Genomic DNA, 6,757 nt, shown 5'->3' with positions numbered 1-6,757 from the left:
TAAAAAAAGCAACAGAGATCTTGCTTTCTCCATTGCTTTTTAACCTGTCTGCTATGTTAAATGGGTTTAGCATATGAGACAGCTTTAAAATAAGCAACGGAGATCTCCGTTGCTTATTTTAAAGCTGTCTCGCTATGTTAAACCCATTTAACATAGCGAGACAGTGTTTTAAAAGTAGAGTTATACTAATGGAAAAAAGTCCGGGCGACCGGACCTTTTTCCATTAGTATAACTCGATTTACAATGTGCACGCTGGCCAATCAGCGTGCACGTTTTGGGGGGGGGTCATGGTATAATGCACATTATACTAAAGAAAGGTGGGAGTGCACGGGTTATGGTTATAGACTGCAAAATGGGAACTTGTGGATACTGCGTACATACTGACCTTCTGACTCGCTTCTTACCCAGCAACACAGTATGTGGTTAAGTACAAAGTGACAAAGCAAGTCAGACACCCAGGACATGCGGTACTTTCGACGGTGCACTTATGAATGTAGAAAATGAGGACAAGTTCAGTTACTCTGTTTTACATATCGTATACCAAAAGCTGTAGTAACTCTAAAGATAATATAAAAACCATGAAGCCTATGTTAAAAACGGTCAGAAAGTGAATATTCACAATTGAAATTCACTATGTCACTGTATAATCTGCATGGCTTGTCACTCAGCTCTGTCAGTCACGTAGGCCATGCCCATTCCTGCACAAAAATCACGGTGGGGTAATGTTCTAATACAAAGCCGGATTACTTCCGTAAATTCATCCATGGATACATTTACTCATTGTTGCATGTGGGGTCACATAAAAACGTTTATTACTTAGAGTCTATCTTTGCACTCCTAGGAGGCTATCCTGGCATGTTTTGCATTTATGTATATTTGTGCCTGATCTATTTTGTAACATCGAAATTCCAAAGTCACGAATGTCATATTACTGAGACAACAATGCCGAATAATTATGACACTGAAACTTGAAAATACTGACATGTATAACACTGAAACTAACTTAATGGGAAAACTAGCAGAAAAATGACTAAGTTCATTGTAAATATAGGTCTATGACTTTAAATTTGTAATATGTGCTTATTTATTCAGCATGGCGGCCATTATGTATGACACTCTAGGCACTATCGACAATGTTTACTGAACAATAATGGGCGATCCACTACATACCTTTTTTAAAATGTAGTGCGATCACGGAGTTGGTGTATTTAATTTCCATGGGGTGTGTGGGTTGCAGGGAGGCTTACCCCATGAAAAAACTTTTAAAAAAAAGTTAATTTCCGTGTTATGAATGTCGGTATTTTCATGTTTCAGTGTTATAATTATTCAGCATTGTCCTTTCGGTAATATGACATTCTCGATTTTGGAATTTCAATGTTATAAAGTAGTTACGTTTGTGCCCTACTCTTGACATGCATTTTGGGAAATCCCATTTTAGGTTACCGTAATCTTTTTAAAAATTTTTACCATGTCTCCTTCCATTTTACATTCCAGTACAGTTTCCGTGATGGCGTGGTCAGTAAGGGTATACAGAAAAGTCATAATGAATACTTCCAAGTGTCAGAATGCATGCTAAACTTAAACAAAAACATACATTATTTTAAAGATAAAGGGAGTTTTTTGTTTTTTTTCTGCCCAGGGAATCTCATGTAAGGTCTTTGGTACTTTTCAGTGTGTGCCAAGGAAAACACAATTGGGTGGCACTAAAATCACATCAATTAGAAAGACAAATAGGAGCACTACCAGAGCTTACACTTATGAGCTCAAATCCCATGGTTTTTTATAAGTGATGTGAGTGTAGCTTTCCTTGTTGCTCTGCAGTCTGGAGAATATTTACTCATTACTATGGATGATTACAGCAAGCATCCTGTTAGGTCCCACATTAACTACAATTGTGATACTAGTGTGGTTATCACCATACCGCTCAACCTGGAACCATCAAAAATCCAGACAGTAGGTACAACTGGTCAAAAATCTGGATGCTGATTAACATAGAATCTGCATACATAATTATTTAACCCCACCCATCCCAGTGGGATTGTGGGATACCAACATGCAAACATAAATCGAAGAACTGACAAAATATTAAACACAAAATATAACCAGAACAATAAAAAGACTTTCAGAATTTCCTGGTTAGGGGTCGCCACAGTGGATCACTGTTCCGCTATTGATTGGCAGTGGATTTTACGGTGTTGAGTTGCCAGCCCAGCGCCCAACCTTCACAGAAAGCACACACACTCACGCACCTACCTGCATATCTTTTAAAGTTTACTCAATCACAGGGAGGACATGCAGACTCCTCACAGAAGGCGCTCGAGCCAAGAATCAGACCTTAGAACCTCTTGCTGTGAGGTGACAATGCTAACTGCTGGACCACCAGAACAATAGTGTTGTGTTTGTATTAACACTTGAGCTTGTATCAGACTTTGAACTTGCATAAAACTAAAATAAAATTTTCTTTTATAAAAGTAAAATTAACTGCTAGTAACCTGTTATTCTGACAACATTCTAAGTTTATAAGAACAATATTTTAAATCTGTGCCTGTTTTTGGGTCTTTGCTCCACCCCCCCCCCCCATTATTTAAGGCTTTATCCAGATATGTTGTGCTAGGAAGTTGAGAGGTATGAATTAGACTGTTAATTTCAGGCATTGATAAACATACATTCACAAAATTAATATGCTGTGCAAAAGTCTTGAACTGAAGTCAGTAATCCTGATTCACTCAATGCATTTAATGGTTATTCTGGTTTTAGAAGACAAACCTGCTAAATGAGATATTAGTACTATAAATCTGTGATAAATCTGATACTAAACTGTTAATATCCCAAAGTCACTCAGCCAAGGGGTAGGCTCTTGAAATAAGAAACCTGCTATCTCTTCCATAAAGTTGTTTGCCACCCAATTGTTCTTGAAGTCTATTAAAAATGGCTCCCATGACTATGCATAGAAGAAACCTATTGTATAGGAATACTACTACAGATGAAGCATAACATAATTAGAAAGAGATAAAATCATGGAGTAATTATACTCTCAGACCAGTAATGATGTCAATACATAGAAAACTGAAGAAGGCTACATAATAAGTTTGCATTATCAATCAGGGAAAAGCTGATAGTTTTGAATGGCAAGTCTTCCCTCTCTGATCATAAAAAGTTTTACTGACAGTAACTATCAGTATAAATGATTTCTATAATGAATATTATCAAACTGCTAAGAATGTTATTGGAGAACTCACTCTGATCATACTGGTCTGGGTAAGTAAGTGTGTCATTAAATGAGTATAACTGACATTTTTTACACAATGACATCAAATTTCAGCACAACAATTTAGGGAAGCACCTCATATTATCTATCAGTCTATCTAGCTGTGTGTGTGTGTGTGTGTGTGTGTGTGTGTGTGTGTGTGTGTGTGTGTGTGTGTGTATCCCTATAAGCATAACCAATATGTTTTTTCAAAAGTTAAGCCATGTCCAATTAGTTATCCGCCATAGTAGGAGACATTTGGAACTCACTTTTCAACATCACTTTACACTGTAGAAGGAGAATATTTTGAAACATATAAAGTGGCATAAAAATTCACATGTAAAAATATGCAAAACTATGACAACTAATGTGCTGTATTTACTGTATTAAACATTGCTTCATAATTGTCAGTTTTATATTTGAAAAATTAAAAATGCATACATTTCTTCAGTACATCTCACAAATGTGATATTATTTCTCAGCTCCATCACAAAATATATTTTCTGCAACCAGAAATGCATATGTTATTTCATGCTTGCTTCATTAAACCCACTATTCATGAAAAACTTGAACATTTTCTCTTAGAAATATGAAAAACAATATTGGTATGGCTATACAAATCTTAATTGTTCAGGATGTATTATAAGTATGTTCATAGGTTCATAGGTAGGTACTAGGCTATCGGCCCAAGGGCCTACATAAGCCTAGCCAAGAAGGTTCCCTGGCTTACGCCACCCAAGAAAGTTATTTTCCTGTGCCACTGTCGAGCAGAGACACAGATGTGATCCCCGGGGTGTATTTCCTATTTCCTATCCACTCATCAAGATTTTTCTTGAAGTGTGCTAATGAAGAGCTTTGCTTGACATAGATGGGTAGCCTGTTCCAGAGTATGGGAAGTCTCTGGGACAGGAATCTATCCCTCTAGCATGTCCTGTTTATTGTCGTGACAATGTTTAGGTCCCTAGAGCATGTAATTCGGAGGGATTGGGATTTCTTTAGGTGTAGCATGTCCAACAGCTCTGGGTTTGACATAGCTTTATATGTTAGGCAGAGATCACCTCGGAGTAGGCGATATGCTACGGAGTAAAGCTGAAGTTTTTTGAGACGGTCAGTGTAGGACATTTGTTTGAGGCCAGTAATCCTCTTTGTGAGGTACTTCTGTGGCCTTTTCAGCTGCTTCAGATGTCTTGTGAGGTACATTCCAAAAGGGGCTTGTACTCTATAATGGGTCTAATGAGTGTCGAGTAGAGAGGAACAATGACCTCTTTTTTCCTGGATGAGAACCCTTTTATGATGAGGTGTGCCATGTAGAAGGACTTCCTGACTACTGTGGCGATGTGACTATCAAAGGAGAGACTACTGTCCGCCTGGGTCCCAAGGTCTCTTTTCACACATTCGGTGTTAAGTAGATGCTGCCTATGTGGTAGTTCATGGGTACAGAGTTTTTACCAAAGGGGATGAAACTACACTTTTTGGCACTGAGCTTGAGGCCATGGCTCTGACACCAGGCATCTGTCTCAGCGAGGCCCTTCTGTAGGATGACCACATAATTTGGGGACTTGACTATGGCTCCTAGTTTGCAGTCATCTGCAAACTTCATTAGCCAGAGGCCTTCTGTGTTAGCCTGTACTTCAGAGAAATAGATACCAAACAGGAGAGGTTCCCGGACGGAACCCTGTGGTACTCCACTTGTCACTGCTTTGAGGTCAGATTTGGAGTCTGCAAATTTACAGTGTGGGTTTTGTCAGTGAGCCAGTTGGCAACCCATCTTGCGAGGTAGGGATTTATACCTAGTTTAGTGAGTTTAGCTATAATTCTAGAATGGGGGAATGATGTCGAAAGCCTTGGCGAGGTCAAGATAGGCTCTGTGAACCGCCTTACCCTCAACTACAGCTTTGGTGAACTGCACAACATATGTAAACCATCTCTTAAACTTATATGATTACATCTGCATATAAACTGTATGCATTTCAATTGCAAATTATATTGCCTATGGAGCTTTTCTCTCCAGAACCCTGATGAAAAGAGGCCTCTAGTTCAAGCAGACTATATTGTTCAATAAATAAATTATATTCAGCTAAACTATATTTTCATCATTAGCACTTTTCACTGCCTGAAATAAAACTCAGCATTTTGCACTGACGAATACTGGATTTTATACTTTTAATTGTTTTAGTCAATTTACTTTATGTATGATTTTTTCCTTTTTCACTACTTTATTAGTATAATTTTGAAAAGTGAGTGGGACTTAACAGTTCTCAACACAGTGCAACATTTTCTGCCACAAGAGGAGCTCCTACTTTTTCATTAAATTCCCAGGTTGCTGCCTGGTGATCTGTAGTTATAATACAATGAATAAACTGATGAGAAGTTCAGCTGTTTGTGGGGAGGACATTATGAAGTATACATAAAGTTATGCATGTCTAGCAGCAGCAAGTCAGTGATGCAGTTAACACAGCCTGCGAGGGGACATGAGGGTCACAGGCCATGCAATCCAGATAACTGAAGATTTCAGCTTGCCAATTGCTGTCCAGCTATAGGGCTCAGTTCAGTACAAACAGCCAGCTGCAGCTGCCCTCTACAATGCTCATCTCACTTATAAACACGCCAGCTGCTGCTGCCCAGTCATGGCTCAACCTGTTGCTGCCCGTGGAGGATCAACACATCTTGCCTACGCCGATCAAGCAACTGCCACTTCCTGTAGAGCATAGCTCAACTAAGGATAAAACAGAAAAAACAAAACACTTACTGCTACCCACTGCCTAGATTAACATGATTCAACTCACTATAACACAGCCTCTCCCCCTCCCTCAGCCTCCTGCTAAATGGCTACTACAACCTCACTATTACCACCCAGTTCTGGTGTTAACATCATTTGTAAACCACAGGTTTCTTTGCAGAATCAGGCACAGCTCATCCATGGGCTAAATGGATGGGTGATGCTGTAAGCAAATCTAGGATGAGAGGAAGATACTAAGGCAACTTGCATGTCTGCATTATTTTTTTAAATTTTATCAGTCGCCAGACAAAAACTGACCTTCAACATATCCCAAACAATGGACAAGAAACGAGCAATGGACAAGACAGTTCATGAAAGGGGAAGCTGAGCGCCCTCCCCTCCTCAGTTCACCAGATGCATCCCTACACCGTGGGTCACATTCCTGTCTAATTCTTAGTTGACAGTGACAGATAAAACAGTAAAGTCTTCACCAGACATAACAATCAACAATACTAATTGGACAGAGTTCATAATACCAACAGCCTTTGTCTCATAAGCAACAACAGCATACAAGCAAGCCATGAAACCTGTGAAGCACCTTAAGGAGGGGGTATCTATATTTTGAGAAAATAAAATGGGTATCAAAGAAAATATGATTAAGAAGGCAAAATGATCAGAGACATCATGGGAAAATAAAAGCAAATCACCCACTTCAAAAATAAAACCAGCAATGAACTTACAGACAACTTAGAATGTAGTACCCCTCTGTGTTCAGAATCTTGTTTAAGATG

Source organism: Protopterus annectens, chromosome 6.part1 (assembly GCF_019279795.1).
Source record: "Protopterus annectens isolate FY-2018-M chromosome 6.part1, PAN1.0, whole genome shotgun sequence".
NCBI lineage: Eukaryota > Metazoa > Chordata > Ceratodontiformes > Protopteridae > Protopterus > Protopterus annectens.
Note: the sequence above shows the minus strand (reverse complement) of the source record.